This window comes from Parasteatoda tepidariorum, chromosome 3 (genome assembly GCF_982258835.1).
Source record: "Parasteatoda tepidariorum strain Cologne lab strain chromosome 3, Ptep-v5.0, whole genome shotgun sequence".
Lineage (NCBI taxonomy): Eukaryota > Metazoa > Arthropoda > Arachnida > Araneae > Theridiidae > Parasteatoda > Parasteatoda tepidariorum.
The window spans coordinates 111383636-111395562 of record NC_141757.1 but is presented as its reverse complement, the minus strand read 5'-3'; positions in this window follow the sequence as shown (position 1 = coordinate 111395562).

The following is an 11927-nucleotide window of genomic DNA, read 5'->3' as shown; positions in this document are numbered from 1 at the left end:
TACTTCCTCGGAACCTCTAAATGCTAAGCCCCTTATACTTAAAAATTTGACCACTGCAATAACCCGTTTTAGGACATTGTGATAATATTCTGTTTCTTTTCTTAATTGCTTCTGCAGCTACTTGTCTGAAACAGAACTATTTTCCTTTCGTGTCAACCACACTAACATTGATTTCTTATGTTTATTAGAATTTTCATGATTTTCTAAACAAGTTCCTATGTGTTTTCAATCAGAAAATCCGATTATGTATTGAGAAGAGATTTTAGAAAAAAGTTTGCAAGTCAAGCAAGAAACAGTACCAACCCTGATTGAATAACATAACCAAGATCTTACCAGTGCTTGACCATTTTTTATTTTCTTAATAAAATACCTATTTAAAAATGTTCTGTTTTGTTCTTTGTATTTCTTTATTGAAGCTGAATATATATTTTTCGGATCTTTATTTCGAAAGTCTGACATTTGAAAGTCTGAAGTTCATGTGAGAGGATGTCATTAATAATATCATTATTTAACAATTCTGGCCACAGGCCCACATTGTCATATTTCTCAAACTCAATCTTAATATTCTCTAAATTTCATTCCGCCTCGGTATTACCTTCCTCTTGCTTAACACCACTATAGTTTTCAGTGTCAAGACTGGTAGTCAAGACTTTGTACATTTTCATCACTTGTATTTTTTTTCCTGGTGTTGCGATTTTCTGCTCCCTTCAAATAGATTCTCTTCGGATAAGATCCCTTCCTTTTCGCTTGCTAATAAATTTATAGCTATTTTATTCTCAGTTTTATGTTCTAATTTGAAAAAAGTTTCAATTTGTGCACATTTCTTTCCTTCTTTTTCTCGATCTAACTGTAATTTCCGTTTCTCAGCTTCACTTTCATATTTTCTACGAGGGTTGCTATTTATATTTCTGGCCTAATAATGAAAAAACAAATATGTGGGATCAAAATTGGTTTTATTGTTTTTCAAAATATTCTCCATGATGATCAATACACTCTTGCATGCGTTTGAACCAATTTTCAAAGCACTTTTTCCAGTCCGATTGAGGTAACTCCAAAACATGCGTTTTGAATGCATCAACCGCTTCTTCGGGGGTCGAAAATCGTTGTCCACGTAATTTATTTTTAATGTGTGGGACTAAGAAGACGCGGACTAAGAAGACATTGGGTGCCAAATCAGGGCTGTATGGAGGATGACCCATCAGTTCGATCTTTCGCTCCGTCAGAAATGCCTTTGTTTGAGTCGATGTGTGAGAGCTCGCATTGTCAAGATAAGGAATGATTCGCCTGTTCTTCTGCTTTTTTCGAATTTCTCCGATGACTTCTGGCAAACAAAGTCGTGTACCATTCAGAATTGGCCGTCCTGCGTTGCTCTAACGCCACTGTTGCCACATGACCGCTATTGCCGAAGAAACAGGCAATCATTTGTTTCGATGTGCTTCTTCCTCGAACAATTTTTGTTGGTTTTGCCTCGTCTTGGAAGACCCATACAGTTGATTGCTGTTTTGTTTCCGGCTCATATGCATAGATCCATGATTCGTCACCTGTGTAGATGTTATACACAGCCTTTGATGTACCTTGAACGTATTTTTCCAACATTTCCTTGCACCAATCGACACGAGCCTTTTTTTGAGCGTTTGCCAGATTATGCGGGATCCAACGCGAACAAATTTTTTTACGCTCAAGTGTTCATGCTATATTTTATTGATGCTAGTCATACTAATGTCCAAAGACGCCTCTATCTCACGGTATGTCACATGACGATCTTGCTTTATCAGTTCACGCACAGCATCGATCTTTTCTGGCACAACAACGGATTTTGGACGACCTGCACGGGATTCGTCCTGGATCGAACATCGACCACGATTAAATTCGTTATACCAATTTTTTACAGTGCTGTAGGATGGCGCTTTATCGCTGAATAAAGAATTAAGTTCATTGAAGCACTCTTGTCTTGACAATCCACGTCGAAAGTTATGAAAAATAATGGCACGAAAATGTTCACGATTCAATTCCATTTTTTGAAGGAGAAGAACTTTTCAATTTACTGTCAACAACACAAATGAAGCTATAATGATAAATCGTCTGCTGAATTTATGTTTAAAAAATATCAAACTTTCGATTGAAATCGTCTGCGATCGCCTAGCAACACTTACTGTTGCCAAGGCCAGAAATATAAATAGCAACCCTCGTACCAGACATATTGTAAAATAAGACTGATATTTTTTGGAAAATAAACAATGCACTTGATAATTTTCTGGTAATAAACAGGGAACGAGATAATCGATGTAATATTGCTCTTCACGTCACATTACTTTGTAATGAGTGCAGTAATTCACAAATTATCATTAAAAATCGATTAAAAAGTTCATTTAGTATTGAAAAAATACATTAAAAACAAAAAAAAACATGATTTATAATTCTTTTTACTTACCAACTAAGAACAGAAAATCTTTTCTTATACTGATTATGTACTTTCAATTATAAGTAAAATAAGAAAGGTCCTGTCTTTATAACTTTTAACTTATCATTTATAAACTAAACAAGTTTGTCACTTTGACGACGAGAACAGAAGTGCTGGAAAAAAAATAAAATTGCATCGGGCGCGTTAGCGGCGCGGCAGGAAGTCCCCCGTGATATAGACGCGAAAAAATACACTGACCGAAGACAAGCGACGGGGAATTCCCCGTTCAGTTTGATATACGCGTACATGAATATGTTGATTGATCTCAGGGTTGCCAACCTTATAATAGTTTTTTCTTTAATATTAGATATTTTTTTAATTCAAAATATGACCCATTGTTTTCAGTGGGGACTGGGGCCCTTTGTATCCACGGGGCCCTGGGCTGCAGCCCATAAAGCCCTTAAGTAGATCCGCCCCTGCATCTGTAAAAGCGAATCAAAGTACAAAACGGACCCCAAATCAAATTAATTTTATTTATCGCGATGTTAAGCAAAATAGAATTGCTAACATAATTTACAAAATGAAGAATGTTTTAAATTTTTTGTTTTGTTTTTTTATCATATTTTCATCTGTATAGTTTTATATTTATTATTTTAGGCAATGCCAAAATATTTTTTCCCTAAATGCCAATAATAAAAGATATAAGGGAATTTAATATTTTATTATTAGAATACAGTTTAATAATCAATATTAAAAATAGTACTACAACTCTTAGCTTATAAAAAATAAACTTTTAAATGATTTCTCGATATAAATTCGGATGATTTTTGTAAAAAATTTCACGTGGTGCTGCCATCTATTAAGTTAAAACTTAAAAATTAGCAGCGATCTTAATATGTCTTATTGTCGTTGATTAAAAAGATGTTGAATGGAAAATAAATTTAAACAGGTAATTATGACTAATAATTAGATTCACTAAAAGCTTATATGCAATCGAAATAACTGTTTGAAATATTTAAAACACTAGAAAAACTTCATCAAATATATGCAAAAGAATCAAAGATTAACTAAATCAAAAGTCCCATGTTTCCTAAAATTCCCGCAAAAAGTAATTTTGCGAGAAAATGCACATTTTTTTTCTAATTTAACATTGTGATTTTTCTAATGATATATAAAGTATGCAGTGTAGGTTAATGCAAGAATCATTATGTCCGCTATTTTGTCGAAATTTACAATGATCATTTCTAGTAACTGTTGCAGGAATTTATTTATACACCACTTCCACAAGGCATGAATTATCATTATTGGCATGGAATTGCTGGCAAAAGCTTTGACTTTTAATATAAAAAAGAATGTTCGATGTTCGACTGCGTTAAACTGTATGATCTGGGCCAATGTTTGGATCACCGAAATCAGAAATTTAAGATCAACACTGTCTCAAAGATGCTCAAAATATTGTAAAATGGTACAAAAATAATTAAAATAATTTTTCAAGGAGAATAATTAACAAGTTTTATTGCAAGCTAAGCTGACTAGTGTCTACACCTCTAAGCACTTTAAACAACCAGTAATGGCATCATGCTGTTAGTAAAACGGAGGAGCACCTCAAAGCACTGCTAAACCCTGCTAAAAGAGCGATTATATTTCAAAGAGTCCGGATCACGCTATTAGTTGAAAATGACATCACTACTTGTGGGTTAAGGAGACAGTTTACTTCGGCTGGTTTGCCACGAATTTTGAAAACTGCTAATAATTTTACCTTTAAACAAGATAGTTTTTGATTTTCCTTATTTTTGTGTAATAATTTATCACTGATTTTACAGTCTCAAGATATATAACTACGTGACTTTTAAGTGTGTTTTTGAGCCTAATATTTAAATATATATGTATATATATATATATATATATATATATATATATATATATATATATATATATATATATATATATATATATATATATATATATATATATATATATATATATATATATATATATATATTCTTAATAAAATTCATATAAATTCTTTTTAGAATATTATCAAAGATGTAGAAACAATTGAATAATCTGCAATAACTACCTACAAGGATATTTATTTAAACTTTAAGAAAGATAAAAAAAAAAAAAAAAAGAATATGTAAAGAAGTTTGATATAAATACCTAATTCCAGATGAAGCTACATATAAATGAATATAGTTTTCCTATTAGCATAAATACTCAAGTTAGACATATGATACAGAATAGGAGCTCTGTCAGTTTTAATTATTTGGTTTACATCCTCTTACACCTACCTATCATGTGATAGGGAAAATGGTTAACACCTTCTTAAAAGAAAACCTGCCGCGATTCACAGAGAAAAAAACAGTGCATACCTGTCAGTCATGAGGACCTATGAGTTTATTATTCACAATTTATCAGCTATCAGGTGTCTGAATAAATGTTTCTTTTATATGAACACATCATGGATTATTCTTCTGTTCTCTTTCTTACCCCAGCTATGTTAAATACAGAAGCATTGAGAGCATTTAAGATGTCATTTCAACTTGAGGGGTCCCATAACCTGTGTGCTCCAGATGAAAAGATCAAAAGATGCCTCTGTCTGAATTATTTCAGGAGAGCAGTATCATTTTCCCTCCTTTCTTTACAAAGATAAGGCAAGGTGGCAGGAGAAAGATTCAGTAGTGAATTAGGTTAACAGTATTTTTAGTTATGGATAAGGCTAAAAATTTACAAGTTTTAAAAATGGCGAAAAGTTGCATTTTTTCCCTTGCAATTTAAAGCAGAAAGAGTTTTTTTATTTTTATTTCAAATTTAGGAAAAGTAGTGTCCGGTCTGAAGTGATATAGCAGATTTTTATTACTTTCAGATGAGTTTGGAAATCAAGCATTGTAAACGAGTTCATTAGACAATATTGATTATAATTTTAAATGGAATACCTTTTAAAAATACGGATCACTGTGTGAAATAAGTACTCCGGCATTGAAGATTTAACGAGTGTTTCTAATCTGAATACAGGTAATGCAACAAGTGCTAGTTACGTAACCTATCTGGGGTAAACTTAGTTTAGCCAATGAACTCACTATCTGGGTACAAAATAGTTATTGGAGTTGAGCGAATTCATCCAATCAGACTCTTTCCCGGAGGTTGCGCGTGATTTCTCTTCTGGCATTTGCTTACCTTAAGCCAAAGAGCGCAGCCAACAAACACTAGTTAAAAATAATCGTTAGAAGAATGTTACATGCCGGCTCTCTGCATCCAACGTATTCGTCTTCTTCCGAAAAAGTAAGTTATCTTTATAGGGTAAACCAACCAGTGAAGGAACACTACCCAGTGAAGGAACATTTCATATATATTCATTAAAAATAAGAATTTGAAAGTTTTTCTTTAGATTGATTGGTAACAATAGCTTACTGCCAAACAATAGGAAGTCATCTAGCAATATTTTGGATTACCTGGTCAAATAGATTTCTCTGAAAAAATTTTTGAATTTGTTATTATCTCTGCAACACCTTGTTTCGTTGAAAAAATTATAAGGTGAGTGTTTGTACTTATATGTTTGAAGTGGAATTAATTGCATGTAGTAGTCTTATTTTTCTCACTGTGAAAAAGAGAATTCAAAATATAGTTATTGAAGTTACGTTTTATTTTTTTTAAAGCACCATAGCATAATCAAGTACTGAGATAAGGGGGTGTTTATTCACTGGATCACCAAACGATGAAAAACCAGTGAAGGAACAAGTGTTCCTTTACTGGGTTTTTCTCCCAGTTAATGAAAATAAAAGAAATTTTTTAATTTTCTTGTACTTTTAGTCATATTATACATCAAAATTCTGTTTAAAAGACAAAAAACAACTTCCAACCAGTGAAGGAACGGGCATGTTCCTTCACTGGATCACCAAACGATGAAAAACCAGTGAAGGAACAAGTATTTCTTTACTGGGTTCATTTCTCAGTTAATGAAAATAAAAGAAATTTCGTAATTTTCTTGTACTTTTAGTCATATTATACATCAAAATTCTGTTTAAAAGACAAAAACCAGCTTCTAACCAGTGAAGAAACAGGCATATTCCTACACTGGGAATACTTCCAGTGAATGAACAGTAATGTGTGATATATGATTTTACATGACTCTAGGATAAGTAATTCTGCTATATAGAGGACAACCGAAATTTTGTTAAAAATTGTATGAATAATTCCTGAAATAATTTCAGTTCAAAATGTTAATTTAATAGCTTAATTTATGAAAAAATTTTAATTTATATTTATTAACGGGGTGTGTAGTTACATCAAATGTTAGGCAACTTAATAAACTATGTTTACAAATCGAAAACTAATTAAATATAATCATAAAAATAGAACATTTTTTCGCTGGCTTTTGCACCAAGAACTCCTAATAAGCTATCATTATAGGATAGCAACGTGATTATATAATTTATAGAAACTACTTTACAATGTTAGAATTTAGAAGTAAGTTCCTCAACAAAAAACAAAGTTAAACAGAAACGATACTCAATTTCTTCAGAAGCTTGAGAGGGAAATCCCTCAAGATATGTTGTAAATTTTTAACACAGCATTGACGGAAGAGTCTAATATCGAAAATGTCCAAGAGCCTGTACTTTTTCCAATATGGAAGAAGCACGTATTAAAAGAAGACCACTTGGTTAAGTCAAACTTAGGAACTGAAGCTAGTATTGATAATGAATGCATATTAGATATCGAATTTGAAATGAGTCCTCATGCTGATTCTCTTAGTTGAAAAAAGAAATGATTCTGTAAGTAAAATCAGTACTTCTAAAGATCCTCTAGATATAAGTCAACAAGAGATGGATTTGCCTCAAACTTCAAGACACCTTTCCCCCGTCTATTTTCGAGAAAGGCATTCTAGAAATGTTGCTGAAAAATCAGAAGAAGTTTGGAAGAGCCATTTACATTGGCCAAATATTGATGATAAAAAGAAAGGTCAAATAAGAAGAAAAGCGAATAAATTACCTTTTGCACTAACTTCAGAGAAATGGCAAAAATTTCAAGAGGCTGAAAGATCTAAAAAACATTAAAACAAGAGAACATGGAAAAGAAAAAGAAAGAAAAATACTTAAAAAAGAAAAAAAGCTTCAAGAGATAAGAGGAAAAAGAGTAAACAAAAAGGTGATAAAATAATAATGATAATAAACAGCATCGGATGACACAATGATTTAGATTTGACTGTCAAATTATAAGAAAGAATGATTTTTTTAAATTTATTTTGTATTTAACATCACTTTAATTTCTAGTTCATGATTACAGAAAAAAGTTAGCATTTTACAAGTACTTGTATCTCATAATTTCACAAATAGTCTTGTTTTTAGTCGGACCTCTATTTAACAAAATCACTTAATACCAATAATAAGCTCGTTATATGGAAAATTCGTTAAATAGAAAATCACCTCTTAAAATACTTAAACAACACAAAACAGGTTTTAAATTCTTAAACACTAGACATAATTAAAATAGCAATTGATACACTTTTATCTTGTAAACTAGTATCTACTATTTATCATATAAATCTTAACCATAAAAGAAATCTGCATGGAAAGCAAGAATAGAGCAAAACATTATCCAGTGTTACACTATCATGCTATATACATTTTCAACTAAAAAAAGTCTAAATTTATGTATAAAAATATAGTTGCATTTATTATAAAAGTAATTTTAAACATACATTACCACTTGCGTTAAGTTAAATTGCTACGGATGAAATCCGTTAATTTGAAGTGAGTTTTTCGTTTGAAGTGCAAACAAAAAGGGAAAGGGAATTTACTGCTTTCTCTAAGATAATTTTTAGACAAAACAGTAATACATTTCATAAAGCAGTGGCTTCGAAAATTAATTTAATGTCATTTCCCCCATAAATTGCTTTAACAAGTTTAAAATGTTAAGAAATATTTTGGAAAATAGGGAAATTGGATCTCAATGAAAAGTTCGTTAAATAGAAAATTCACTTCGCTATATGGAAGTTATTTTACAAAAAAATTTCCAAAATGCTCTTGGTTCCTCGAAAAAATTCGTAAAATAGGGAAATTCGTAGAATGGAAGTTCGTTAAATAGATGTCCGACTGTATTTGTATGGCTAAAAAATTCATAAAGAGCATTAAAAAATAACCAAAATTAAGTGTTCCTTCACTGGGCAATTTTGTGTTCCTTCACTGGTAAGAGCTGTTCCTTCACTGGGTCTTCTTACTACTTGTTATTTGAACCTCCAAAACTTTAAAACAATATTATGTAAGTTCTCTAAAATTTTTTTTGCACAATTTGCAATTAGTAACAAATATGTTGACACTGTCATTTAACTGAAATTACGAATTTTGAAATTAATATGATTTTTTAAAAGGCAAGCGAAGCTTAAGTGTTCCTTCACTGGTTAGTTTACCCTATATTATAAAATATAATAAATGGTGTAAAATTATTTCGTATTGTTGTCTTATTGTGTTTCTCATTATGTCGTATCAGCATAAGATTAGTTATTAACGATGACACTTTTAGGCGCTTATCAACTTAAAATTATTAATGGCTTTAAAAATATTTATAAGTAAATTTTTATTAATCTGTTATTGAACTATATTTATCAATATGGAGGAAGAAAGATATTTTTGTATAACATAAAATATAAACTGTTTTATTTTGTTGCCTTTTTATGTTGTATCTGCATAAGGTTACTAATTAACGATGGAAAATTTCGGGGAATTATCTGCTTAAAAATATTTCTGGTTTTATCGATATTTATAAGTAAATTTTTATTAATCTTTTATTGAATGGTATTTGTCAGAAAAAAAGTAAGATATCCTTATGCAACATAAAATTTAACGGGTTAAAACTGTTTTTTATTGTTGTCTTATTGTTTTTTATTGCGCCATGACTCCATAACATTATAAATAGACGAGGTAAACTGAGAGCTTTTTTCGGCTTAAAATGATTATAGTTTTTGACCATATATGTAAATTTTTATTCATCTTTCATTGAATGGAATTTATTAGTATTAATATCTGTGTATTAGTATTATAATCTATTTAGACATCTATGCATAACATAAAATTTAATGGTTTAAAACAGTTTCTTATTGTTGCCTCATTGTTTTTTATTGTATCCCATCGGCATAATATTATAAATTGACGATGAAAACTTAAGTCTTTTATCGGCTAAAATTGGTTATTAGTTTTAACGATATTTATAAGTAATTTTTATTACTTTTTTATTAAATGATATTTATCAGTAAGAAAAAAGTAAGGTATCTGTAAATAATATAAAATTTAATGGTTTAAAATTGTTTCTTATTGTTGTCTTAATGTTTTTTATTGTGTCGGATCGGTATAAAATTATAAATTGACGATGAAAACTGAGGGCTTTTATCGGATTTAAACGATTATAGTTTTTTACGATATATGTAAATTTTTATTAATCTTTTGTTGAATATTATTCATCCGCAAGCAAAAAGTAAGATATCTGCAAATATTATGAAATTTAATGGTTTGAAACTGTTTATTATTGCTGTCTTATTTTGCAACAAAAGAGTGTTCTCATTTTTTAGTACATGAAAGTTTTCAATTATGGGAATTTTCAATTCAAATACGCATTTTCGCGTTCTATAAAAGTTCGTAAACTATTTTAAATTAATTACTGATTTAAGTATTCATTTTTGAGTGAATCAATGTTTCATTTATGGGAACAATTCAACTTCCAACTTAGTGCACATATTTCATTTAGCTAATCATTTTTAAGCATACTTAAATCTTTTATTCTGAACACATATTTCTTGAAAAATTACTTATTTATAAGTACAATGAATGTTCGAATCTAAGTACATTATCTATTATATTTTAATTTTATTTTTATTTAATTTGCATTTTATTGACACAGTTTAGAAAATAATTTTCTTCGTTGTAGAATGTTTAAATATATTTTCATTAGCACTAAATTATATATATATATATATATATATATATATATATATATATATATATATATATATATATATATATATATATATATATATATATATATATATATATATATATATATATATATATATATATATATATATATATATATATATATATATAGCACAATAAAGAAAATAAGAGGAAAATTGAAAAAAAATGATAAGTTTTATTTACTGTGCATAAGCAGCAAGTATATAGAACTCATAAAATAAGTTAAAAATATAGAGAAAATATGGAAAATATTAATGATTAATGAAAAGAGGAGGAGAAAAAATTATTAAAATAAAATATTTATAAAAAGAAATTGAAAAAGTAGTTGAAAAAACCTGGGAGCTGAAGTTAAAAGATATAATCTCTCCATCAACTCACGCGATTATATCCACAACAAAGAGTGCTTTCTAATATTGTATCTAAATAGCTAAAGCAAAATATATCAATAAAATAGTGTAAGGAGCATTAAAAAATGAAACAAAATGGAATACACTAAGTAAAAAATATATAACGTAAAAAATATATAACGTAAAAAACAGAAAATGAAAAATAAAGAAAAAACCGAGCAAAACACAAAACGAAATTTGTAAAGTGAGTAGCGAATTCTAATGAGCTTACATGAACGGGAAACTTACTAGAAAGATTTAAAATATTTTCGTAATAAGATTGCCAGATTGCAAAATATGAAAACAGAAGACCAAACGGAGCTAAAAGCGTAAATAGAGGAATTTTGTTTTATGGTGCTTTCGTACTGCAGTGCTGAAACGCGTTTTATTTGTTAGTTACCAAGGATTGGCCCAAAAATGGATGAAAGAAAGGTAATATTGGAATTGCCCAGGGAAAGAATATAAATTTACAAAGAAGTTTTTAGTAAATTTATTAATTTATATATATGTTCTGTGTTTTGTTCTGTTTTTACTCTGTTTCATTTTCTGCTTCTTACGTGATACATTTTTTAATTATTTATATTTTGTTAAGCAAAATGGAAAATATACACTCTTAAAAGAGTGAAATTTTTTCTATCTCAACTTGAGTGAGGTCACCTATATTTGAGCGAAATTCTTGCTTTGCGTTTACTCGAACTTGAGTGGTATTTATTTAAGCAATACTTGAGTGGTTTTCGCTCAAACTTGAGTGATTTATTTATTATTTAATTGTATGCGAGCTATAAGCTGGAATTTCTATCGTTTTATTTTAAAAAGCAAACAATAACTAAAATTGTTACGTTCAGCGATCTAAATTAGCTATATTCTCACTTCAATTTTAAGTTTAATTTTTTTCTGATGAATATATCTATTGATATTTTGAATTAAGAAGAATTAAAACTACATAAGGTTAGCAGCTGTATTTCTGAAGAAGACGCTGTTTTACTTTTTGGAAAGTAAATATACTTTATTGGTTTTATTTTTAAACTACTTTTTTAAAAATACTTTTATTTAGAATGTGTTATATACACTCTGCTATTATTTAGAATGTGTTGAGTTTTTAAGCAAAATACTATTCATTTAAATTATTTATCAGGAGAAATTTATTAAAATTGAAAGTGTTAAATGTGGATGATT